Here is a 27,786-nt window from a genome sequence, read left to right as displayed (position 1 = left end):
AATGCATGAAGTTCTTGTGATGGAAATTATCATTCAAAGCTGAAGCCTGAGGTGCACCTGGTTGGCTCAGTGGTTAAGCATCTGCCTTTGGCTCAAGTCATGATTCTGGGGTCTTGGGATCGAGTTCCTCATCAGGCTCCCCGAAGGGAGCCTGCTTCTCCCTCTGCCTTTCTGTGTGTTTCTCATGAATAAATAAATAAAATCTTAAAAAAAAAAAAAAAAAGCTGAAGCCTGAGCTTCAGCTAATAGCTGCCATGAAGCAAAGTAAGCAAAAGGGCTCTGATACCATCTTTCAGAAGTAGGATATCTATAAATCAGGCTTTTGGGGTGATGCTTCTAGTTTGGTTATATAGTATGTGATATAATCTTAGGGTGATGGCAGGGTCCTCCAGCTTACTGGAAAGGGTAGGTTAGGGAACTCAACAGCTCTTGGACATGCCCTTGGAGATACTCACATAGTAAAGACAGTGTTTTGGATTGCAGGTGAATATTTATGATAGTACAGACTTGATTATTTGGAGAATGAATGGGAGACTGATAATGACATATGATTTAACTTTTTTAAACAATGGTCCCTTATTCATTACATATACTTTGAATTTCAATTGTCAACTTCTTTAGTATTGTTATCTTCTAGAAGTGCTGGTGATAATTAAATGGCCAAAGTCAGCCAGCCAGATGTAAAAGCAGGCCATCAGAGTAGACTGCAGTAGATTAGTGCAAGCCCCAAACCCAGTTGGCAGGATATGTTAAAATAATCAGCGTAATAAATTCATTAAGATCATGAGCTTTATTAAAATCAAATGATTTCCAGTCTCTCTCCTCCCCAGTTGTATGATCACATGTAAGTAGATCTGTAAAAAGAAGATAATAATAAAATAATAATACCCACTACCTAAAGTTGTGATATGTTTGATATATATAACAGATTTAATCTAGTACTTGGTACATAGAAAGACTTACTAAGTAGTAGTAATTTCTCTTATTATTGCTTCTGACATCTGTACTTGGAATCATCATCTAAATAGATCTAGGTTTTCTTCCTGAGGACTCGGTACTGATAAGGAAACAAGTAGATTTTGGATATTTTCTTTGTTCAGTTTTAAGCTTCAATTAAAGTTCTTACAGTGTTGATTCTTTTTATTTTAATATAGAAGTAAGTATACAAAAGCTATCAAACTATGCAGACAGACAAAAAAAATACACAAAAATATGTGTTGGTGTGACTACATCTGGATCACTCCCTCAGACTCTACTGCACCTGCTGGACCTTGTTGGCTTCTGTTTGTCCCTGTTACTTGAGTGACATTTTCAAGAATCTTGCTTTAAGCAGAGCTAAACAGGGCAGAGTCTTGCCAGTTTTTATTTCATCCATATTTACTTCAACACAGCAAACAATCTGGCTGGCCGGAGCTTACTCTTGAAGATCTGAAACTATTACATGTTTCCATACATGTAGTAATAAATCAGACTTTATTTCGTTGATGATATAATCTATGATTGGCATTATGTCCTTGGTATTGCAATTTTTAATAAAGATACTTTTATACTGATCTATATATAATGCACTTTCATATTTTCATGTGGATTCATGGCTCTCATTATTAATGAAATCCTTAAAATGAGCGAGCAGGGGTGGAATGCTTGCTCTCATTTCTTCTTAGGATCCTCCCCTTTTCTTAAGTATATGGAGGGGGATTTTTTTGTTTAACAGCTTTCAAATGAAGAAGATTTAATGTACCCTAATGCTTTAGGACTATATCAATTTATGATATGAGCTATAATTTTAAGACTTAAACTAGCTTTATACTCTAAGAGAAAGTAGACATCCTTTCTTTTTTGATCATCATCTAGTGTTATGAAAAGGAATTCTGACACTGCACTGTGTGTGTTGATTTCATTCAAGAACAAGCATCATTTAGTAAATGTTTTATTGAGTAAATACTACATGCAAGATACATTGTTCTTCATTAGGTTGGAATTCAGTAATCAAAAAATACATGATTGTTTTCCTTGGAGCTTTCACTCTTGGTGGGAGCTTTCACCTTACAGATAACCAGCTGAGGAACTACAGGGGACAGTGGGAATAAGTATGATGACAAATGCTGATACAGCTTCCAGGAGGATAATAAAGCTGAACTGGCTCTTACTGTAAGATTAAGATTTTAGTTTATTATTATTTTTGTAAAGATTTATTTATTTTTCAGTTGGGGTAGGGCAGATGGAGAGGGAGGGAGAGAATCTCAAGCAGATTCCATGCTGAGTGCAGCACCCACCACAGAGCTTGATCTCACAAACATGAGATCACAACCTGACCCAAAATCAAGAGTTGGACACAACCAACTGAGCCACCCAGCTGTCCCTTTATTATTTTTAATTTTTAGTTGTAGTATAGTCAACATACAATATTATATTAGCTTCAGGTATACACCATCATGATTTGATGTTATATACATTATAAAATGACTCACCATGAGAAGTGTAGTTATCTTTTACCATAAAAAGTTATTATAATATTATTGACTATATTCTCTATACTTATACTTTTTCATTCCTATGACTTATTTTATAACTGGAAGTTTGTACCTCTTAATCCTCTTCACCTATTTCTCCCATTCCCCTCTCTCCTTTCTCCCCTCTGGCCACCAGTTTGTTCTCTGTATTCACGAGTGTTTCTGGTTTTTGTTTGTTTATTCGTTTCATTTTTTAGATTCCATATGTATGTGAAATGATGTAGTATTTGCATTTCTCTAATTTGTTTCACTTAGGATAGTATTTTCTAGGTCTGTCTATATTGTTTCAAGTGTAAAATTCCATACTCTTTTATGACTGAGTGATATTTTATTGTGTATGGTGTAAACGCATACACACCCCACATCCCCTTTATCCATTAATCTATCAATGGGACAGTTGGGTCACTTTCATATTTTGGCTATTGTAAATGGTGTTGCAATAAACATAGAGGTACATATAGCTTTTTGAATCAGTGTTTTTATTATCTGGAGGTAAATACCCAGCAACGGAATTACTGGATTATATAGTATTTCTATTTTTAATTTTTTGAGGAACCTCCATGCTGTTTTTCACAATGATTGTACCAATTTACATAACCACCAACAGTGCAAGAGGATTCTCTTTTCTCCACATTCTCACCAGCACTTGTTATTTCTTGTCTTTTTATACTAGGCATTCTGACTGGTATGAGGTGATAGCTCATTGTGGTTTTGATTTGCATTTACCTGATGGTTACTGATGTTGAGCATCTTTTCATGTGCCTCTTGGCCATCCGTATGTCTTCTTTAGGAAAACATTTATTCAGGTCCTCTGCCCACTTGCTAATTATAACGATTTTTTGCTTTTAGTGTTAACTTGTAGGAGTTCTTTACATATTTTGGCTGTCAGCCTCTTGTCATGACATATCATTTACAAGTATCTTCTCCCACTGTGAACATTCTCGCTGTTCTGATTTTGTAATAATCAGGGCAGGCTAAACATTCACTATATTGAGACTATGCACGTGTCCCCAGACCTAGTTCTTTCCCTAGGTCTGGTTTTATCAATGCTGGTGATAAACCAAGTCTGATTTTTTTTTCCATGTCTGATTTATATGATGCATCTTGTGTGAGAAATGTCTATGCCTAGATATCTGATCATCCTTGAGAAATGACAGCAAAGCTAACATAAAACCTTTGAAGATAACTGTTGCTAATTTGTTGATTTGCCAGTTGCCATTAAATGAATTGTAAAACTAAAAACAGTCCAAAAACCAAATATCTTCTCCCATTCAGTAGGTTGCCTTTTCATTTTGTTGATGAGTTCCTTCCCTGTGCAAAAGTTTTTTTAGTTTGATGTACTCCCAATTGTTTATTTTTTGCTTTTGTTGCATTTGCCTGAAGAGACAGATCCAAAAAAATATTAATAAGACCACTGTCCATGAGTTTACTGGCTATGTTTTCTTTTAGTATCTTTATGGCTTCCAGTCTTAAATTTAGGTCTTTAATCCATTTCAAGTTTATTTTTTGTGTATGGTGTAAGCAAGTAGTCCAGTTTGATTCTTTTGTTTGTAGCTGTCCAATTTTTCCAACACCGTTTATTGAAGAGACTTTTGCCCATTAAACATTCTTGCCTCCTTTATCATAGATTAATTGGCCATACAAGCATGAACACTCTATTCTGTTCCATTGATCTGTTTGTCTATTTTTGTGCCACAATCATACTGTTTTGATTACTATAGCTCAGCAGTATAGTTTGAAATCTGTGGTAGCAATACCTCCAGCTTTCTCCTCTAAAGATTGCTTTAACTATTGGAGGTTTTTTGTGTTCCATACCAATATTAGGATTATTTGCTCTTATTCTCTGAAAAATACTGTTGGTCTTTTGATAGAGATTGCATTGAATCTGTAGATTACTGTGGCTAGTATGGACATTTTAATATTAATTCTTTTAGTCCATGAGGATTTTTCCAGTCATTTGTGTTATCTTCAGTTTCTTTTGTCAATATCTTACAGTTTTCACAATATATAAGTCTCCACCTCCTCAGTTAAATTTATTTTAGGTATTTTTGTGGGTTTTTTTTTTAAAAGTAATTGTAAATGGGATGTGTCTCAACTTATCTCTCTGCTAGTTCATTATTATTGTATAGAAATGGAACAGAATTTTGTATCCTGCAACTTAACTGAATTCATTTCTTAGTTCTAATAGTTTTTATTGTGGTCTAGGGTTTCCTTTTTCCTTTTTTCTGTAATAAAGATTTTATTTATTTGTTTATTTATTTAAGAGAAAGATCCTTCCTTCCTTCCTTCCTTCCTTCCTTCCTTCCTTCCTTCCTCCCTTCCTCCCTTCCTCCCTTCCTCCCTTCTTCCCTCCCTCCCTCCCTCCGTTTTTTATTTTTTATTTTTTTTTTAGATTTTATTTATTTGAGAGAGAGAAAACGAGTACAAAGGCAGGTAGGGGAGGAGCAGAGAAGAAGGAGAAACAGACTCCCTGCTAAGCAAGTAGCTCAACATAGGGCTCCATCCTAGGATCCCTGAGATCACGACCTGAGCCAAAGACAGCCACCCAGGCACCCGTGGCGTTTGCTACATATAGAATCATGTCATCTGCAAATAATGACAGTTTTACTTCTTCCTTACCAATTTGGATGTCTTTTTTTCTTATCTGCTTGCTGTGACTAGTATTAAATAAAAGTGATGAGAGTGGACATTTTTGTTTTGTTCCGGGTGTTAGAGGAAAAGTTCTCAGCTTTTCACCATTGAATATGACACTAGCTGTGGATTTGTCATGATATGTATGGCCTTTATTATGTGGAAATATGTTCCCTCTATACCCACTTTATTGAGATTTATCACTGAGTGGATGTCCAATTTTGTCAAATGCTTTTTTTTTTGCATTTATTGACATACTAATATGATTTCTACTCATTATATTAATGTGCTGTATCACATTGACTAATTGATTGGCAGATATTGAACCATCCTTGCATCCCTGAAATAAATCCCACTTGATTATGGTAAATGATCCTTTTAGTGTATTATTGAATTTGGTTTGCTGCTATTTTGTTGAGGATTTTTGCACCAATTTTAACAGTGTTTGTCTGGTTTTAGTGTCAAGACAATGCCTGCCTCATAGAATGACTTTGGAATAATTCCTTCCTCCTCAGTTTTTTTGGAATAGCTTGAGATGAATAACTATTAACTCTTCTTTAAATGTTTAGAAAAATTCACCTGTGCAGTCATCTGACCCTAGACTCTTGTTTATTACTTTGATAATGGATTCAATTTCATTAGTAGTAATTGGTCTGTTCAGATTTTCTATTTCTTACTGATTCAGCTTTTGAAGATTTTATGTTTCTAGGAATGAATGGATCCATGTCTTCTAGGCAGTCTAGTTTATTGGCATATAAATTTTGATAGTAATATTTTACAATCTTTTGTATTTCTGTGCTGTCAGTTGTGACTTTTCCTCTTCTTTTTCTGATTTTATTTGAACCCTCCCCTCCCCCCTTTTTGGTAAGTGTACCTAAAGATTTATCGGTTTTTATCTTTTCAAAGAAGCGCCTCTTAGTTTCATTTATCTTTTCTATTATTCCTTTAGTCTCTATTTAATTCATTTCCTTTTTAAAAGAAATTTATTTATGTATATATTTATTCATGAGAGACACAGAGAGAGAGAGGCAGAGACACAGGCAGAGGGAGAACCAGGCTCCATGCAGGGAGCCTGATATGGGACTTGATCCCGGGCCTCCAGGATCACGCCCTGGGCCAAAGGCGGGGGCTAAACCGCTAAGCCACTGGGGCTGCCCTATTTAATTCATTTCCATTTTGATCTTTATTATTTCCTTTGTTCTTTTTCTAGTTCCTTTAGGTGTAAGGTTGGAGGATTTATTTAAGATTTTTTTCTCATTTGGGATCCCTGGGTGGCACAGCGGTTTGGTGCCTGCCTTTGGCCCAGGGCGTGATCCTGGAGACCCGGGATCAAATCCCACGTCGGGCTCCCGGTGCATGGAGCCTGCTTCTCCCTCTGCCTGTGTCTCTGCCTCTCTCTCTCTCTCTCTCTCTGTGACTATCATAAATAAATTAAAAAAAAAAAAAAGATTTTTTCTCATTTCTTGAGGTTGGCCTGTGTCACTATAAAACTCACATAGAAATGCTCTTGCTGCATCCTGAAGTTTTTGACCATTTTGTTTTCATTTTCATTTATCTCAGGTTAATTTTTTATTTCCTCTTTGATTTCTTTGTTGACCCAGTTTTAGTTTGGAAGCATGTTGTTTAGTCTCCACATTTGCTTTCTTTTTTTTCTTTTTTCCCACTCCAGTTTTCTTCTTATAATCTTTTTCTAGTTTTTCATCACTATTAGAAAAGATGAAAAAAGAAAAGAAAAGAAAAAAGAAAAGAAAAGATGCTTGATGTGACTATAGTCTCCTTAAATTTTTTGACATTTGTTTGTGACCTAACCTGATTTGTCCTGGAGAATGTTCTATGTGTACTTGAAAACAATGTATATTCTGCTGTTCGGGAATGTAAGTTCTGTGTGTATACCTATTAAGTCCAGCTGATCTGAAGTGTCATCCAGAGCCATTGTTACCCTGTTTATTTTTGCCTGTATGGTCTATCCATTGTTGTAAGTGGGATGTTAAAGCCCTCTACTATGATTGTATTCCTGTCAATTTCTCTCTTTATGCCTGTTAATATTTGTTTTATATTTTTAGATGTTCCTGTGTTGGGTGCACAGATATTTGCGATTGTTATAACCTCTTGTTGAATTTATCATGCTCTTCTTTGTCTCTTGTTGCAGTCCTTGTTCTTTTTGTTTTTTTTTTTTTTTTTTTAAAGATTTTATTTATTCATGATAGTCACAGAGAAGAGAGAGAGAGAGAGGCAGAGACACAGGCCGAGGGAGAAGCAGGCTCCATGCAGGGAGCCCGACGTGGGACTCGATCCCGAGTCTCCAGTATCATGCCCTGGGCCAAAGGCAGGCGCCAAACCGCTGCGCCACCCAGGGATCCCCTGCAGTCCTTGTTTTAAAGTCACTTTTGTCTGATATAAGTATTGCTGCCCCAATATGTATATATATATATATATATTTTTTTTTTTTGCTTCCGGTTGTGGGGAATATCTTTTCATCCTTTCACTTTCACTCTACATGTGTCCTTAGGTCTGAAGTGAGTCTCTTGTAGGCAGCATAGAGATGGATTTTGTTTTTAAATTCACTTAGTCACTCTGTGTCTTTTGATTGGAACATTTAGTCCATTTACATTTAAAGTGATTATTGATAGATATGTACTTACTGCCATTATATTGTTTCTTAGTTGTCTTTCTAGTTGTCTCTATTCCTTTCTTCAGGGAAAACAAGATTGTAATAGGTGAGAGATTTAGGGTTGGGGCAGAGAGGCCTTCCAAACAGGAAGCAAGGAACCTGAACAAAGGCACAAGAGCCCTCAAAGGCATATACTGTATGTGGAGTCAGACTGTTTAGCTACAGAATAGGCTATTTTGAAGCATTTGGTTGAATTTGAGGCTTAAAAGGACAGGTGAGATCCAGATGGGACAGTAAGTAAAGTACCATAAGCAATATTGAAATTTGGAGAAGGTGACATAAATTGAGACTCTTAGCAATCCTTAACAGAATTGCCTTGAAGTTGTCTACCATGGTCTCTAGATTCCAGTGATACTGGAAATGGGAAGCTTTTCTTTTTTTTTAATACTGCTGACTTCAGGGATCCCTGGATGGCGCAGCGATTTGGCGCCTGCCTTTGGCCCAGGGCGCGATCCTGGAGACCCGGGATTGAATCCCACGTCGGGCTCCCGGGGCATGGAGCCTGCTCCTCCCTCTGCCTGTGTCTCTGCCTCTCTCTCTCTCTCTCTCTCTCTCTCTGTCTCTGTGTGACTATCATAAATAAATAAAAATTAAAAAAAAAATACTGCTGACTTCAGGGGAAGGAAGGCATGTAACTAATAAAACAACAAGAAAAAGTAAGTTAAAACATGCTAGAGAATTACAAAATACCTTATTTATCTTTAACAAGAAATATTTTGTACATAACCTTTTATTCATTTTTATAACTTGTTGAAGGGCATAGAAAGAGTAAGATGGAAGGGAAGAAGAGAAAGAACAAGATGGAAAGGTAGTAAGCAAGACCCACAAAGACCAATAGAGAGCCTGACAAAGACAAGGAAGGGACTCAGAAGCATACATTTTCATGTTTAAACAAAGATAAATTTTTTCAAGATTTTATTTATTTGAGAGAGAGAGAGCACAACCAGTGGGAGACAGAAGCAGGCTCCCCACTGAGCAGGGAGCCTGACTTTGGATTCCATCCCAAGACCCTGGGGTCATGACCCGAGCCGAAGGCAGACCCTTAACTGACTGAGGCAGACCCTTAACTGACTATGCAGGTGCCCCATGCATAGTCTTATTTGACAACTCTGAGCACTTAGTTAAGAGCCCTTGGCCTTAGCTCCCTAGCTGTCAGCCCTCACCTTCTGTTTAAATTCCACCCCATCCTTGGTGAAGAGTGCCCACACTTGTGTCCTGGCTGCTCAGCCTTCCCCTGTCCTTGTCTGCAGGACACAAATCAGTATGCTCCCAGCCCTACCTCTTCTCCTGGGGCTTAGAAATTGTCATATTTGTCACTGTGCCCACGGGAGGAATACGGGGCCATTCCCACACCAGAATCAGCAAAAAGTTTTCTCTAAAACCCCAATGAGAGAGAGCTAAGTTGATCCTTCTGCCTCAATTTCAGTGACTGCCAATAGGCTTGGTGACAGAGTCCAAGAGAAGAACCTTCACCACTGCATACAAGTCCCTCTCTGATCCATTTCCCGTGCTTTCATCCTCTCCCTTGCTCTAGCCTACGAACTCCTTAAACTCTTATCCCCTCCTCCACAACCAGCACTGACACAGGCCTACACACATGCACAATTTCTTGCCTTGGAGTCTTCTGCCGGGAATGCTTCTCTCCTCTTCCCTGTTAGCTGGTTGACTATCCCCCACCATTAGTAATCCACTAGGGTGGAATATTACAACTATTACAGGTTTCACAGTAAAAGGGAATCTAGGCTGGGTGATGATAGAACGTCCAATGGCAAGGTGCCTTCACGAGTACCCCACATCTGGCCAGTTTAGCCCACTACTGTGTTCCATATCCTCAGTGTATATACCCTAAGGTTACTACCCTAGACCACTTCCTGTTTCTAACACATATTTATGGGGTTTTATTTTGCATCATTATTCATACTCTTACCTCCCTATCTGGAATGCCTCCTTATTCTATTTCTGTCTTTTCCCACTAGAGTCTTACTGGTCATTCTTCAGGGCTCATCTTAAATAATGCTTCTTAATCCCCAATCAATATAGACTTACCTCCTTTGAATCTCCATATCATTTCTTTCTTCTGATTATTTTTTTTGTGGGTTTTCCTTTCTCTTACCCAATTGAATGATAAATTCCTTGATGTCAGAGATCATATCCACTCATCATTCACACCTGTGGCATTTCTGAGCACCATGTTTGTTTTTAGTGTGTAAAACAAATGTCTCAGATTTTTCTGATGCCTAGCTTTTATCAAGCCCTGTACAATGACTTTATATTGGGGGAAACAGCATCCCAAATTTAAGAACTTGAAATTTTTATGCTAATAATTGAGTATGTTCTGTCTCTTGTACAAAGGTAATTATAACCTTTTTTGGGGACAGATAGTATTCATAATATTTGGTTTGTCTCCTGAAAGTGTGTTTGTTTCCTTAAGTGCATTTGGTAAACTTTTAACTTTCTTAGGCACTAATAAGGTTAGTTCTTGAGACCATCTTAAAATAAGGATGACAAGTTGGTCCAAGGATTATGGGTTATTGTTAAGCTGTTTAAAATAAGGATAAGCAGCCTGGGTGGCTCAGTGGTTCAGCGCCGCCTTCAGCCCAGGGCCTGATCCTGGAGACCCAGGATCGAGTCCTACGTCAGGCTCCCTGCATGGAGCCTGCTTCTCCCTCTGCCTGTGTCTCTGCCTCTCTCTCTCTCTCTCTCTGGGTCTTTCATGAATAAATAAATAAAACCTTAATAAAATAAGGATGACAAATCTACACAACTTGTCAACTAGAATATATTTTGAAAAGCCAAGGGCGTGGCATTTTATAATTTTTTTAAATTTTTATTATGATCTTCAGTTAATTTGGGAGATTTTTCCTTGATTTAAGATAGACATATTGTGTTAGACTAGAATATGTAGCAAATAGAAAGCACACTCACATTTTATATTTAGTGCTATGCAGATACTGGATATAATGGCTTCGAAAGAACTTATATCTAAGATTTTCAGATATGTTAAAGTTCCATGAGCTACTGTTACCTCTAATTCATTCTTCTTAGTTTGAAGAATAATACAATTTTTGAGAAATGAATTAAATATTTGGGATGTGGTAGAAAGAAGAGAACAAGAGTTTCCAAATGCATTATAATTAGCTTATTATATAAGTGTGTCTGTGTATATATATAACTTATTCACTACTAAAGATTAGAAATGGAGGGGATCCCTGGGTGGCTCGGCGGTTTGGCACCTGTCTTTGGCCCAGGGCGCGGTCCTGGAGTCCCGGGATCGAGTTCCGCGTCGGGCTCCCTGCATGGAGCCTGCTTCTCCCTCCTCCTGTGTCTCTGCCTCTCTCTCTCTCTGTGTCTATCATAAATAAATAAATAAATCTTTAAAAAAATAAGATTAGAAATGGCTTATTACAATCAGATTTATGTATTGTAATTAACATTGGAATAAATAAAAGATATAGAGCAAAAACACCACTATTTGTTCTGTTAATTGTTGTCGTTCTCTGGTTGGTTTAGGCTTAACATATATTTTTCTTAGTTTTGTGTTATTTTTTGCCTTCCCTTTCCACTTCCCTTTCCCATTCCCTTCAGAACAAGCCTATTTTCCCAACCTGTTGTACTAGTAGAACAAGGAGGAAGGAAATGTGACAGTTTCTGTTTACTTTAGGTTAAGCTAATTTTCAGGAAATTAAGAAATGGATTATACCATAATAATTATTGGACATGCAGCTGTTGTAATTGGTCTTTCTAAGGAGACTTTTTTCTGGGTTGGTGGTTTTTTTGTTGTGTGTGTGTGTGTTTTGGTGGCAAAAAAAAAAAAAACATGTAACATAAATTTGCCCTCTTAGCAGTTTTTAAGTGTACATTACTGTATTTTAACTATATGCACACTGTTGTACGAGACCTCTAGAACCTTTTTGTCTTGCATGGTAGAAACTATACGCATTGAATAACTTGCCATTTCTCCTGACCCCCAACACCTAGCAACCACCTTCCATTTTTTGTTTCTGTGGCTTTGACTACTTTAGATGCCTACCATAAGTGGAATCATGAAGTATTTCGTCTTTGCAATTGACTTATTTAACTTAGCATAATAGTCCTCAGGGTTCATCCTTGTTGTTGTGTATGTCAGGATTTTTTTTTAAGGCTAAATAATATTCCACTGTATGTATATATGAAATTTTCTTTATCCATTCATCCATCAATGGATATTCAAGTTGTTTTTACATCTTGTTATTGGGAACAACACTTCAGTGAATGTGTGTATGCAGATATCTTTTTGAGACTTTGTTTCCAATACTTTTGGATAAATCTTCAGAAGTGAGATTGCTGTCATATGGTAGTTCTGTTTTTAATTTTTTGAGGATCCTTATACTCCATATATTTTCCATAGCATTTGCACATTTTGTAATCCCACCAATAATGCACAATTCCAGTTTTCCCATATCCTCACCAACACTTGTTATTTTCTGGTTTTTTGATAGCAGCCATCCTAACAGGTGTGAGTGCCTTCTTTTTTACGGGTGTGAGGGGGTGAAATCTCATTGTGGTTTTGATTTACATTTTCCTAATGATTAATGATGTTGAGTATCTTTTCCAAAGAAATGTTTTGAAAAGAGTAAGTAGCTAGTACTGTATTACAGCATTGAATGCTCTCTGTGGTCAAATATCTTAGTTTCATATATTGCTGAAAAATGAGGGCACCAAACATGACCTTAAGCTAAAAAGGATGAGGAGGAGGTTCTTAGGTGCAGGAAGACTCCTTGAGGCAAATCTGAAGTCAGTTGGAAAGTGAGAGAAAATTGCAATGACATTAAGATTGCTCCTCTGAGATACTCTGCCTCATGTCAGCCATTTCTCATGTTCCCCTAAAGGGTGTTTCTCTCCCTGAAGCCATTTACTACATAAGACTTCTTTATATAGGTTAAAAGAAGGAAGGAGTACGACCTTCATAGATCATACTGTTTATATATAATGTGGGGGTGGACAGAGGCACTCGTGTATGTCACTCCCGATTCCCTTTCTAGTCTTGTTCAGTCTGTGATACTTTATTTCATTTCTGCTTAGAAAATGTTTACTTTGGGGATCCCTGGGTGGCTCAGCGGTTTAGTGCCTACCTTTGGCCCAGGGCGTGATCCTGGAGTCCTGGGATCGAGTCCCATGTCGGGCTCCCTACGTGGAGCCTGCTTCTCCCTCTGCCTGTGTCTCTTCCCCTCTCTCTCTCTCTCTCTCTCTCTCTCTCTCTCATGAATAAATAAATTAAATCTTAAAAAAAATATATTTACTTTTTGCTCATTAGTGGGTCATTTATCTGTGGTCATAAGTGCAGCAGTCTATTTTTTTTACATCTTCTCTCCTCTTTTCTGTTACCCTCAATGTTTTTAAGGTAATAGTCTTAGGAAAACAATGATCATGTTCTTTATCTTCATCATTTATGGGTAAGAAATGGAGACCTCTACAGTTTATGCTTTGCTATCAGCACAAAGTCCAATAAAAATTGGCCTTCTGCAATTTGGGACCTTATAATTGTTAGTACAGTTACTGCTGTAGACTTGATTTTATCAGCATACAAGTTCTTAAATTCTGTTTTGTTTTCTAAGAATGCAATAGTGAAAGATAATTCACAGAATATAAGAATTGCAGATCTGCTTATAATGCTAATTCAAGACACTTCGGTGTTTCAGTTAGCTAAGCAATTGATTCCATCTCAGCTCAGGTTTTTTTTTTTTTCTTCCAGATTTTATTTATTTATTTGAGAGAGAGAGACAGAAATAGTGACCGAGAGCATGAGCTAGGAAGAGAGGGAGAAGCAGGCTCTCCCCTGAGCATGGAGCCCAATGTGGGGCATGATCCTGGGACCCTGGGATCATTACCTGAGCTGAAGGCAGACACTTAACTGACTGAGCCACCTAGGCACCGCTTCAGCTCAGGTCTTGATCTCAGGGTTGTGAGTTCAAGCCATGCACTGGGTTCCACACTGCGTGAAACCTACTTTAGAAAAAGAAAAAAAAGGGATCCCTGGGTGGCTCAGCAGTTTGGCGCCTGCTTTAGGCCCAGAGTGTGATCCTGGAGTCCCGGGATCAATTTCCGCGTCGGGCTCCCGGTGTGGAGCCTGCTTCTCCTTCTGCCTGTGTATCTGCCTCTCTCCCTCTCTCTCTCTCTCTCTATCATCCATAAATAAATAAATAAATCCTAAAAAAAAAAAAGGACTGGATACCAATTAACTTTAACCTGAGAATTGATTTTAATTTGATCTTTTATTTTTAAGCTTATAGTTGAGTGACAATAAGTATACCTTTGTGTTGTTGTGCAACTGTCACCAATATCCATCTCCAGAATTTTGTCATCATCCCAAACAGAAATTCTCTATTAGATAAGTACTCACCCCTCCTCCCACCAGCCCCTGGTGACCATTATTCTACTTTCTGTCTCTGAATTAGACTATTCTAGGTACCTCATATACATGAAATCATATAGTCTTTATTTTTTTGTGATTGGCTTATTTTACTTAGCATAATGTTCTCAAGGTTCATCTGTGTTCCTATAGATGTATATATATACACGTCATCATTTCCTTCCTTTTAAAGGCTGAATAGTATTCCATTACATATATAAACAATATTTAGTTTATCCATTTATCCATTAATGGACATCTGGGTTATTTCTACCTTTTCACTGTTGTAAATCATGCTTTATGAACATTGGTGTACAAATATCTGTTCAGATCCCTGCTTTCATTTTTTTGGGAATATATACCCAGATGTGGTTTGGCTGGGTCATGTAGTAATTCTATGTTTAATTTTTTGAGGAACCATTATACTGTTTCGAAAGTGGCTGTAACTTGGCTTTTTAAAATCAGGTTTTAAAATATTTTGCTAAACAGATTGAAAATTTACCAAGGGTTAAAATACCCCATTCTCTTAACTAGAAACCTTAAAGTATTATTTTATCTCCTAAGTGGTCTCTACATACTCTCTTTTCTGTTTACCAGGGGACAGTTGAACTGGGCAAAGGCCAGTGTTGGTTGTCCTCATTTACCGCCATGGTAATTAGATAGAGCAATGAGATGAAAATTACACTCCCAGCTCTCAATTGTGAAACTTGGTTAAGAGTGGGTCATGGTGAGTCAAAAATAACACATCATTTTGTGAGTCAGAAAATACCTGATGAGTGCTGCCTCTTTTACGGAGTCCTAGAATACAGCAATGCTTAGGTGACATGGCTGCCGCCATCATGGAACTTGGAGTCTAGGAATAGGAAAGATGGGTCATGGATAAGTGTGTAGTGGTGCAAAATGTATGTCTAGTGTAAGGCCGGTGTATATATTATACCAATAGTGTAAGGCCGGGAAGTATATATTCTCGCCTGGGGTTTGTGGAAGGTCCTTGCTCACTGACATTTCAGCTAGAGATGAAAAATAAGCCAGGGCTCATAACATTGTGTTCTTATAATGCTTAATATATGTCCTAATAGTGGTAGGTGCATGCAGTTTATAAACAAATGCATATTTTGTATACATGGTACACACCTATCAAAAGTACTGATAGAATGAGTTATCAAAGAAGTTTCTTCTAGAGAATGCTTGTCTGGTTGACTTTCAGTGGATGCGATTAGCCTTACAGCTAACAGAGGAGTGAACAGAGAGACATCAGCATGTGGCCTGGGACCCAGAAAGATCTGAGCTTCTAAAACCTTTTGATGATGGATTCCTTCTCCACACTACACTGTTCCATCCTTCTTTGTCCCTTATTTCCAGGTTTCTTATAAATGAAGTAAGTTATACGCTCCCATTTTCTGTGTGCTCACTAAAATCTGGCCTGTTTGCTTGCCACTGCTCATCAAACAGTGCTCCCTTGAGATGCCTGGGTGGCTCAGTAGTTGAGCATCTGCCTTTGGCCCAGGGCATGATCCCAGGGTCTGGGATCGAGTCCCACATCAGGCTCCCCATGAGAAGCCTGCTTCTCCCTCTGCCTAGGTCTCTGCACCTCTCTTTGTGTTTCTCACGAATAAGTAAATAAAATCTTAAAAAAAAAAAAAAAGTGCTCCCTGGAATATCGACAGTGACTTCCTGTTCACCACATCAGCAGGCCTCTTCCTCCTCCCTCACCTGCTTAGCTTCTCTAGTAACCATCCTTTCTCCAAACACTTCTACTTGTGCTCCGTGCTGTAGCCGTACATGGTCGCTGCCTTCTGTTTCATTTCTAATCCTGGACTGCCTTTTATCCCCAACTAAAATCCCTTCCTTGATCAGTTTTAGCTCTTTCCAACTTTTCTTGCTACCGACATTAATTTCCTAAAACTGTGTGGATATGTAACGGCTGTTCTCTGAACTTTGTGAGTCTCCCCTGTAGAGATGAAAGTAAAATGTCCTCACCTGGCATTTAAGGTGCCATCTGTCTAAACATTCATCTTTGCAGAGCCTAAAGCCTTAGTTACTCATTAACCTGTAGCCGCATAGCTTGTGGGCTACAGTTAAGTAAAATAGATACCTCATTTTGGCTTGTCATGTAATAGTTTAAGCTTTAAAAACAAAACAAAAACTCCCTACTACCATTCGAACTCTTTGATAGAAGAACCATAGCTTATTCGTTTTTATATCCTTTCCCTAATGCCTTGCACATAGGAGATACTTAATAAGTGTTTATGTAAATAATGGACAAAAATTAGGGTTTACAGGAATGTGAAAGCAACAAGAAATTTAATGTTTTCTTTAGCTATTTCAAGAAGGTATGACTAGAATGATGGTGGGGGGTGATAAATGATAGAAGGCATTTAAAGACCATCATTAACTACTATGTGAGTTTGAAATAGCATGTAAAATAAATTTCAATGGTGTAGTCTGGAAATGAGCAGCGTCCATATCATAATTATTTTGAAACATGATTTCTCATTAATTCATACTTCTATTCCTGGTACATTTACCAGATGCCCTCTATGTGCCACATACTGTGCATCAGAGATACAAGGAAAAGCAAAACACTGTCCCTGCCATCCAGGGGCTCATTAACAAAGAACTCATTAAAGTCTTTTTAGAATAGCTTATCCTTAGCATATGTACATCCTTCTCCCTAATTTGAGAACGCACCCTAGAGGGAGGCCTGTGGTTGTTCAGCTTGGCCTGTGCCTACATTTATTAATAAGTGATTAAGCTGGTATTTGGATCTAAGAAAAAGAAGAGATACAGTATGTGAGGAAGTACTATGATAGATAGATGAATACAGATATGTAAGCATAGCTAGATGGAGACAGAAGGCAGACTGTGATAACAGAAGAGATAGGAAATACAACTCTTTGACCTCCAAAAATATATTGAAGTTTACCATGTGGGTAACGCTTAGATAAAATCTGATGTCAAGAACTGGGATTCCTTATATCCAAGGCTACTGGTTTTTTTCTTTAGCAATATTTTTCAAATGTCATATAAGTATACCTGTACATACTTTTTCCAGCTACCTTCTTATCCATTCTGGAAGCCTGCTGTGTTCTGTACTCTGTCCACCGGTTACCGTGGATGGCCCGACTCTCAGGGAGTCTTGATGTGTTGTCTGTTTCATAGATACGGAAACCGACTTGGAGAAACTGTAGTCAGATTGAGGCCGTAACTCTAGTAAATGACAAAGGAGAATTCCAACTATAGTCTGTTGGTGATTCCAAAGCCTGTGATCTTTCTACTGTGTTCCATTACCTGCCTCTGAGAATGGTGGTCATGTCTTCGACTTTGCTTTTGTTTGAGAGAAAATGTTGATCTAGAGAGAAATTCCAAAAGTAACATACTCAAAACCAAAAGAAAGATTTACAGTAGTTACTGCTGTGTTATTAGGGGTAGTTCTAACACATCTTATCATAGAAGAGATTTTGATGATTTGGGGTTAGATGGTATTTCATTAAATATCTTAAATCTTATGGGGACTGCAGTTAATGGCTATGAAGCATTGTAGCTCAAGGAACCATTAGAGCAAATAGCTCCTAGAGGTTATAACTGCCTCTAACCCGGTTCCTATGTGTTCATGCCTATGCATTTTAAACTAGGCTTCTTTGATTACTGATGAATATCTCCCCATACTGTCTTTTTTTTTGTTTTTTTTTTTTTCTAGTAATCTCAGTATCAAAGAATGAAAAGGAAAAGATGCTAAGGTGTTGTTCATTGGTGAAAAGAATTTCACATAGACATGAAAGCTGTTGCTCTGTATTCAGAGCATTCACATTTCTCCAAGAGCCAGATGCTGACATGAAAAATAAGGGAAATAGGTTAGGAATTTACGTTGTATACTTTCAGAGGCAGAATTACCACTAAACTAGTGAAGGTTGGGATGCAAGCATTCTTACTTGTACTGGCCCCAGTGAGTGCTGGGAGTTGTAGCATGTAGTGAGATGGGGAAGCCATCTTTTCACATTTTCTATAAATAAGATGGAGAATTAACACTTAATTTGTGTTCTTGAAGAGACTCACCTCACATTGTCATAAGCTTCGGGCCCTACAAAACAGAGTCATCCCTGTAGACTAGCAAAGTGTAGAGTATATACCAGGTCAAAAGCAAAAGGGTCAGCTTCTACAGTGCTCACATATGGAGTGCTTACAGCCATCGTCATTTCATCCGTGCAGCACCACTGCGTAGGGTGAGTTTAGGTACAAGCTCCATTTTCCAGACAAGGAATTTAAGGTTTAAGTCACTTGTCTAGAGTCACACAGATAGAAGGTGGTGGAACTGGAACTCAAATCCAGATCTCTGCTTTGCTCCAAAGCCAGAGAGTCTCCCCGTGAAGTGGAAGGATAAACAAACACATCACCCAGGTGTTCTCTTGCTTTTGTCTGCCATTTGGAAGAAGTTGTTATAAGTGAATTGGGTGAGCATGTTATTGGCTGAATTTAAGCTCTACTGAGACACTGGTTTAGTTACTGAGAAGAATTTTTTTTTGCAGATCCCTATTTTAGAGGATGATGTACACTTTTAAGGCAGCTCAGCTTTTCCTGTCAGGAAAAAAGATGATAAAAGATCCCAAGAAAATAGAAGGTTGCTATCCAGGCCAAAAAAGACTCCTTGATATTTAGCCAGAAAATTGGATACCAAACTTGTTTTAGAACATTCATTTTGTACCCTGATGTGAACAGATGAGGAATTGTTCTGTCAGAGTGAATGTCTCATCATTTTATCTGTCCATCTTTTTGTGCAGTATAACCTCTAGATAAACAACAGTCTGGCCTGGTTAAGGTATTCTCTCCCATTTCAGAAAATATATGGGGAGCAAAACAGAGACTTTACCCACTCTACTTTAATCATTGTGACCACCTCAACATTCATTACATTATGGACCAGAAGTAAAGGAAAGGAACAGAATCTGAGGTCCCTGTTTCACACAAGACTACTTAGCTATATACGAGACAATGTAGCGGGTGTTTTAACATGGGTGCTGAAAAGGAAGTGTGTAAAATGCAGACTTCGTCTGTAAAATGGATTTATTAGATGTCAAATATTTAAACTCAAAATTTTAGATATCCATAGCTGTCCATAGCAAAAGGCTACTTTGCCTTATGTTTCTCATTTCAGTCATTTTGAACAGAAGAAAGCACCAGTTCAATGTGGTCACATACCAAAAATAGATTGATTTTACCCAGGAGAGAAAAAGTGTTCATTGGAATGGACTTGGATTCTGCGTGTTAGAACCTTGGTCACCTGTAATAGATTTAGAGTCCTTTGGGCCCAGCAACTTTATAAATAAGACATTTTGTCTTGTAGAAGAAAAGAAATGTAAAATAAATAATGCCAGTACTTGGCTTTAGTGCTGCTTCCCATATGTTCATTACTGAGACGCCTTTTCACTCTCATGAAGGACAGACAGTGAACGTTAGAATTCCTGGGCCATTTGGAGACTATGTCTTCATTTCTTTAGGCCTTTAAGTGCTTGAAGAATTCATTTTTTTCCTGCTTCCATGCTTTCTTTTTAAATTTTTATTATTTTATTTGTTTCATCATGTTAAGTGTACTCTTTAATCCCCACTACCTATTTCATCCATTCTCTACCCACCTCCCACCTCCCCTCTAGTAGCATCAGGTTGTTCTCTATAGTTAAGAGTCTGTTTCTTGGTTTGCCTCTCTTTTTTAACCCCCCTTTGCTCATTTGCTTTGTTTCTGAAATTCTGCATATGAGTAAAATCATATGGTATTTGTCTCATTGACTGATAGACTTCACTTAGCATTTATACTCTCTAGTTCCATCCATGTTATTGCGAATGGCAAGATTTCATTCTTTTTCATGGCTAATATTGCTGTATATATAATATTTATTATACTTATTTATATATATTTATTATATATAATATATATTATATATATATGCCACATCTTCCTTATCTATTCACAATCGATGGACACTTGGGCTGTTTCCATCATTTGGCCATTTTGAATAATGCTGCTATAAACATAGAGGTGCATGTGTCCCTCTGAATTATTATTTTTTTTGTTTGGGTAAATACCTAGCAGTATGATTGCTAGGTCATAGGGTAGTTCTATTTTTAACTTTTTGAGAAACCTGCGTACTATTTTCCACAGTGGCTACACTAGTTTGTATTCCCACCAACAGTGTAAGAAGATTCCCCTTTCATCCTCACCAACACATGTTGTTCTTGTGTTACTGGTGTTAGTCATTCTGACAGGTATGAAGTGGCATCTCATTGTAGTTTTGATCTGCATTTCCCTGATGATGAGTGATGTTGAGCATCTTTTCATGTGTCTGTTGGCCATCTGTATGTCTTTGGAGAAATGTCTATTCATGTCTTCTGCCCTTTTTTAAATTGGATTATTTGTTTTGGGGTATTGTGTTAAATCAGGATTTTTTGTTTTTGTTTTTAATGATTGTATTTATTCATGAGAGACACAGAGAGACATAGGCAGAGGGAGAAGCAGCCTCCCTGTGGGGAGCCTGATGCAGGACTCAATCCCAGGACCCCGGGATCACAACCTGAGCCAAAGGCAGATGTTCAACTACTGAGCCACCCATGCACCCTGAGTTACATAAGTTCTTTATGTATTTTGGATCCAACCCTTTATCAGATATATCCTTTGCACATATTTTCTCCCATTGAGTAGATCACCTTATAGTTTTGTTGATTGTTTCCTTTGCTGTGCAGAAGTTTTTATTTTGATAGAGTCTCAGTAGTTTATTTTTACTTTTATTTCCCTGGTCTCAAGAGGAATACCTAGAAAAATGTTGCTATAGCTGATGTCAGAGAGATTACTGCCTAGGCTCTCTTCTAGGATTTTTATGGTATCGAGTCTCACACTTAGGTGTTTAATCTATTGAGTTTATTTTTGTGTATGGTGTAAGGGAGTGGTCCGGTTTCATTCTTTTGCATGTGGCTGTCCAGCACCAATGGTGTCCCAACACCATTTGTCGAAGAGACCTACTGCCGTGCTTTCTCTCTCTCTCTCTTTTTTTTTAAAGATTTTATTTATTTATTCATGAGAGACATGGGGCGGGGGGGCAGAGACACAGGCAGAGGGAGAAGCAGGCTCCACACAGGAAGCCCAATGCAGGACTCGATCCCAGGTCTCCAGGATCAAGCCCTGGGCTGAAGGCAGCACTAAACCACTGAGCCACCCAGGCTGTCCTGTGCTTTCTTAAGAAACACAGAGTCTTGGGGTGCCTGGGTGGCTCAGTCAGTTAAGCGTCTGACTCTTTATTTCAGCTCATGTCATGATCTCAGGGTCGTGAGATTAAGCCCTGAATGAGGCTCCTAGCTGAGCATAGAGCCTGCTTAAGATTCTCTCTCCCCCTCTCCCAGTCCTCCCCATACCCACCCCATTCCCGGCTCTTTCACTCTCTCTCAAAAGAAAAAAAAAAAAAAGGAAAGAAAAGAAACACTGAATCTTCAACTTTAAAAACCATTTTTTCCCCTAAGATTTATATATAAGTTAATTGTTTGGAATGGAGGATATTTTCCATCAAAACAATGCAATTTCGGTGATTAGATTCCTGGACCAGTTCCATAAAGCCTATTGTAACCAATAATGCCTCTAATTACAATAGTTCTTTATATATGAGGTATGTACAGCTGTGTCTCCAATATAGAGATGGCATGGAGATAAATAAGATACAAATTCTTTTAGAAGCAATACTAAATTTATTGTAATGTTTTCTTTCTGTTCTATATCATTTCAAACATAGATGCTGAGGGGCTCTGTGGACATTATTGATATTTAAAAGAGCCCTTTTACTTGAAAAGGTGGGAACCACTGACCTGATGTTTATTACAGGTAACAGCTACTATAGAAGCTGATCAATCAGCACATTCTTCTATTTCCTGGGAAGATCTGTTGTGGATTTTCTGAGATGCCCAGAGCATGGTTTCTTTTTCCTTCTATTCTGCCCTCGTAGGCTGTTCTGGATTTTTCCCTTTCCAGGCCTCCAGTTACTAGGGAACACCGGACACCAGTCAAGACCCTTGCAACAGGGCAGAGTCCCAGCAGGACAAGTCCAGGAGTTTTTTTGTTTTGTTTTGTTTTTGTTTTTTTTAGGTCCAGGAGTTATGGAGTTTGGGCACAGGCCCTTGAGGGCGTGGAAGCCAGGAGTTACTGTGAGCTCAGGCTGGTAGAGTAAGAGACTTGGGGCCCAAGTTGTCTGTGGTCTTCATGGTTCACCTGCTTCCCTTCCCTCTGTGTTCTTTTACTGTTCTCTTTATTCCTACTGGGAGTCATCTTCTCCCCTGGTTGACTGCAACACAACACTCAAGTTTTTATGTGCACCTCTTATTTCAGAAGCAAACGTTTAATTCTGGAATTGTTTAGCTAGTGAAACAAATAAAGAAAAAATAACAAAGGAAAAGTTACAGACTTGCAGGAAGTCTTTAAAACACTTAATAAATCATGTTCTTTGAAATGTAAATGAAGCTCTGTTTCAATCTTTGCATCCCAGTCTCATCTTCAATCTTTAGAAACTCTTAAACTGGGTATCCCTGCCTTCGGACCAGGGCATGATCCTGGAGTCCCGGGATCGAGTCCCATGTCAGGCTCCCTGCATAGAGCCTGCTTCTCCCTCTGCCTGTGTCTCTGCCTCTCTCTCTCTCTCTCTGTGGGTCTCTCGTGAATAAATAAATGAAATCTTAAAAAAAAATAAAAGAAGCCCTAAATTTATCTTTTTTGATCCCACAAGAGGTGCCCCCTTACCTCTATATGTGTATCCCCCTTGTATTTGTCTTTTTCCTTCTTCCTCTCCTGTTAGTTCTATTGAGTCAAAGACCACATATATAAATAGTGAGTCTTAGATTATATGGAGAACAAAAGAATGGCTCCCCTATGTTTTTAAGGAAATATTCAAGGTGGGGCTGCTGAGAAATAGGGGTGAGGCTACCTGTGCAGTTGTAGAGGTAGATAGGGATCTACTGTGTCTCTCTTGATTGGTTTTGTTTCAGTATTCAGGTGAATGAATACACATTACCTACCTGAACAGGTGGACATTTAACTTTTTGGTCCCTACTTACTGGCTTCAAAGCAATAGCAGTTTTATCTTTGACATCCATCTCAATATAGGAGTTACTCAGAATTTAAGAATATACTTACTGCCTATCCTTTGTCTATAGAACACAATGAGCTATCTTCATATTTAAAACACACAAAGAATTAACAGGACAATTTTTAATTTTGTCCAGATTGACTCTTGGGAGAGGAGAAGATGGTCCTCATGAACCTGCAAGATTATAGATCCAGTGTCAGGGGTTGTAAAGACCTGCAATATTAAATATTCTTGTGCAAAGTCTTAGCTGCTGTGGTTCTCAATTTTTCTGTTAGATCCATGCCTTAGCTCCCTTACCAAGGAATCTTACCAAGGTAAACCTTGTCTCTCAGAAACATCTCACCCCTCCCCAGTTTGTCTCTTTCATAAAAGAGTCACTTGGAATATTCATCTCCTCAACTTTCTTTGATTTTCCTTGCAGTTTGATTGCAATAATTCCCCTGTATTGCTTTTCTTCTGTATAGTAATATGAGGAGCCCCTTAGGTTCTCTTCACGCACTATGTGAAATCCTCCTCCTTTGGAATTGAGGTTTTAAAATCAAGCTCTTGGTTTCTGTATTAAGTGAAAGAAAAGATCTAGACATGTGTGTTTTAGCTCTACTCCTCACTCAGTGATTCATACTTTTCTTTGAAAGGACACATACACAGCCCATGTCGCAGGCACCTTTGTAGTGAAGTGATTACAGGTTTCACCAATGGGGGCAGCCCGGGTGGCTCAGCGGTTTAGTGCCACCTTCAGTCCAGGGCGTGATTCTGGAGATCTGGGATCGAGTCCCATGTCGGGCTCCCTGCATGGAGCCTGCTTCTCCCTCTGCTTGTGTCTCTGCCTCTCTCTGGGTCTCTCATGATAAATAAATAAAACCTTAAAAAAAAAAGTTCACCAATGGGTTTAACTTTGAAAAATTAGCAAATGATTTTATGCCCGTAGAGTTTGCTCTCAGCCTGAATTTTTGAGACCTCTAAGTCTAATTTCCTTGGCAATTGAGTTTATCCTGAGAGGATAATACAAAAGATCATTAACCTTCACATTTTTATTTTCCAAAATTCTTTTGAGCTACTACACTTCAGAGAACTAATTAGGCCCTGTTAGCATCCTGAGGTGTATGCATTGTTCCTGGTGTGTTGATGGAAGTTTATTTTGAGTTAAGTAATCAGCTCTTGCCATGTTCAGTCTCTGATGAAAGCATTCCCAGTGAAATCTCAGATAATTAAGAGTCTCTCTTCATTCAGCATCTGGATCAATGCTGTTTCCTGAACTTAGCTGAGTCTTACAGCCAAATAAATAAAAAACCTCCTAATGCTTAGAAATTTATAAATTTCGTTTTTCCTTTTTTTTTTTTAAGATTTTATTTATTCATTCATGAGAGACCCAGAGAGAGAGAGAGAGAGAGAGAGAGAGAGAGGCAGGCAGAGACACAGGCAGAGGGAGAAGCAGGCTCCATGCAGGGAGCCCGACGTGGGACTCGATCCTGGGTTTCCAGTATCACGCCCCGGGCTGAAGGCGGCGCTAAACTGCTGAGCTACCCAGGCAGCCCTCATTTTTCTTTTATTGCACAAGTCCACAACACTGTACAAAGAAAATGCAGTAATAACTCTATTTCAGGATTTAGCTTAATCATTGCAGTGTGCCTTTACACAGGAGGGCAAGGTTTGTTTTTTTTTTTTTTTTTTTTTAACTTTGCATCCTCACCATGTAATACCATGTTTATGTTCCTTTAAAAACATAAAATACTACCAGTGCACCTGAGGGGCCCAATCCATTGCGCATCTGACTCTTGATTTCAGCTCAAGTCATGATCTCAGGGTTGTGAGAGTGAGCCCCGAGTTGGGCTCCAAGCTCAGTGGGGAGTCTCCTTGAGATTTATATTCATTCTTTCTCTCTCTCTCAAATAAATCCTTTTTAAAAAAATAAAATACTAATCTCTTTGAAAACAAAATTACGAATAAAAATTAGAAAGTAAAATCAGGGATCCCTGGGTGGCGCAGCGGTTTGGCGCCTGCCTTTGGCCCAGGGCGCGATCCTGGAGACCCGGGATCGAATCCCACATCGGGCTCCCGGTGCATGGAGCCTGCTTCTCCCTCTGCCTGTGTCTCTGCCCGCCCCCCCCCTCTCTGTGACTATCATAAATAAATAAAAATTTTTAAAAAAAAAAGTAAAATCATTTGTTCCCTCTGTATGCTTGGAATGGATTCTATACAACCTACCCAGACCACTTGAGGGATTCTTCCCATTGCTTTCTCCAGAGTATCATGAGTTCAACTCACTTTTATTGAGTCTGTCTACGTGCATCAGCAGTTGCAGTGGAGGATGGGGATGCAAAGATGAAAAGTACAATTTCTGGCTGAAGGACTCAACAGTATGAAGGGGTCCAGATCATATCAGATGATTGCAGAACACCTGGGTGGTTCAGCAGTTGAGCATCTGCCTTCAGCTCAGGGTGTGATCCCACAGTCCTGGAATCAAGTCCTGCATCAGACTCCCCTCGGGGAGCCTAATTCTCCCTCTGCCTGTGTCTCTCATGAATAAATAAATAAAATCTTTAAAAAAAAGATGTGATGATTTTCATATGATGTAGTAAGTGATATTATGGCAGTGTTATGGAGGAACAGAGGGGGGAAAAAAAGAATCCTCTGAAATTCCAGGAAGATTGCTGAAGGAAATGATAACAGGTACCAAAAATGCCCACGTGCTATCCAATAAAGACAGTGACACCAAAGGACCCAATGATGCCAGCTCAGCCTGGGCCTGCTCTTTTGGAGACACCCTATTTAAAATAGACTTTCTGCTTGGGCTTGTCCAGAAGAACAAGAAACAAGTGTATGCCATCGAGAAGACAAATGCTATTGGGGTGGGGCAGGGGGAGGGCAGCATTATTTTAATATTTAATAAATTTACATTTGGTAAAATATACTCAGGTCTTATCCCCATGAGAGTTAGAATTTATGTTTTTGGTTTTACCATTTTATAACCAAACAAATTTTATTATTGTTAATACTGACTTTGATTTTTAAAAATTAAATTTATTGGAAGAAAAACCATAGAAATGATACTAAATTTAATTCATTAATAGCAATGTCTCAAGATAACGTCAGTAAAATATACTCTTATAAGTTTCTGATTCGATTTCTATTTTACCACAATGGGATGTAATTGTCTTTTAGTAGAAATGTGTCTAGTTGTATTTTTTTCATTTTGACTTTGCCTTATGAGGTGTGTCCATTCCACTTTTTAAACATGAACGATTTCACATTTTCCTTTGTTATACAGTTATTTATGTTAAATTATTTAAAGTCGTTTTTATTTGTAATTTGTGGACAAGTTTATTGGATTCTTGTCTTTGTGAGACTGCTCGTAATTATAGATGCAGAATATTATTACTTAACGCCTTTCTTCTGTGGAGCTCAGAGTACTTCACATGCATTATCTTATTAAGCTTCATAACATCCCTGTGAGGCAGGGGCATTTTGCAAGTGATTATAGATTGCTTTGCTGAATCAGCACAGCCTTACAGCATTATGATAAGCTTGGAAAAGATTGAGGTCATGTACTAACTTGCTCTCAGGAAACTCTGTATGCAGCCAAATATTTTCCTTGGCAACACTGAGCTAACAACTGCCACCATTCTACTCTCTGGGAAGCCCAATGTCCTTTGATACAATGAAAAGTAAACAGTACGTTTTGAAGAAGCAGATCTAAGACCATATACTGGAGAAGCAGCTGAAGTACTTATGGCAGGAGTACAGCATCATCTTCTAGTCCAGGCTCTAGATCTACAGAGCAACGACCACCTCTGCTTTTATTATGGCTCTCAAAATTGACCTGCCCAGTTGTCATGTCTGTTGTGTCTCCACCCACTTCATCTGCTTACCTATAATCCATCACCTGGCAGGCAGGATTTCCAAAAACAGGTTTCTGGAATTCAGCCTTTCCATCTGTGTTGGAGCTAAACCTATTCCAAAATGCCATTGGGTAGAACTTTTCTGAACTCTTGATGACAGCATAATACTAATCATCTAGCATTTGGAAGCTTAAGTAGGATAATTAGAATTGAAAGTAGGAAGAATTAATTTTATGAAGATTTTATGTCCTTATTTGAAGGATTGTAGAATGGTGGGGAAACTTACCTCATGGCTAATATATGTAAAACAAGACTATACTCTTAAGCTAATTTGAACTAGTTGATAGGAAGTAACTTAATTATGATTCTGTCTTTTTTTATACATAACTAGATAGTTAATTTTTATATATTCCATGGCCTGTATGGAAGCTAGAAATTAACCCCTCTTTCTTTTTGATTTATCCATCAGTTAGCCACGGCACTCATTTGTAAGTCTTTCAGTTGTGGCTTCATCTTTTCCATAACTTTTACTGAAGAACAAAACTGTCAGACTTTAAATAAGATAGTTTCTTACAAGTCGATTTGCCTGCTTAAATAGTCTTCGTATCCAAGAGAGCCCTTAATTAGAAAA

The 27,786-nt window shown here is 38.3% G+C and overlaps 1 protein-coding gene, 1 long non-coding RNA gene and 1 other non-coding gene across 18 annotated transcripts in view; 2 read left to right on the top strand and 1 right to left on the bottom strand.

The window, feature by feature from the left end:
• Positions 1–27,786, top strand: part of NCOA2 (nuclear receptor coactivator 2) — a 293,591-nt gene that overhangs the window by 191,375 nt on the left and 74,430 nt on the right. The window lies entirely within an intron of this gene.
• Positions 255–27,303, bottom strand: LOC112678589 (uncharacterized). 3 transcript variants are annotated; one of them, XR_007407013.1, is made up of 5 exons: positions 27,186–27,303; positions 17,250–17,413; positions 14,973–15,056; positions 11,049–11,164; positions 255–854 (listed from the first exon to the last, which is right to left on the bottom strand). It is a non-coding gene; the product is annotated as an uncharacterized LOC112678589 (long non-coding RNA). The 3 variants fall into 3 exon arrangements; XR_003147693.3 differs by lacking the exon at positions 11,049–11,164; XR_003147692.3 differs by lacking the exon at positions 255–854 and having other exon boundaries at positions 8,353–11,164.
• On the top strand, positions 3,443–3,574 carry LOC112678671 (small nucleolar RNA SNORA72). Its single transcript, XR_003147757.1, has one exon. It is a non-coding gene; the product is annotated as a small nucleolar RNA SNORA72 (small nucleolar RNA).

Source organism: Canis lupus, chromosome 29 (genome assembly GCF_003254725.2).
Source record: "Canis lupus dingo isolate Sandy chromosome 29, ASM325472v2, whole genome shotgun sequence".
Lineage (NCBI taxonomy): Eukaryota > Metazoa > Chordata > Mammalia > Carnivora > Canidae > Canis > Canis lupus.
This window is presented reverse-complemented; position numbering and strand designations above follow the sequence as displayed.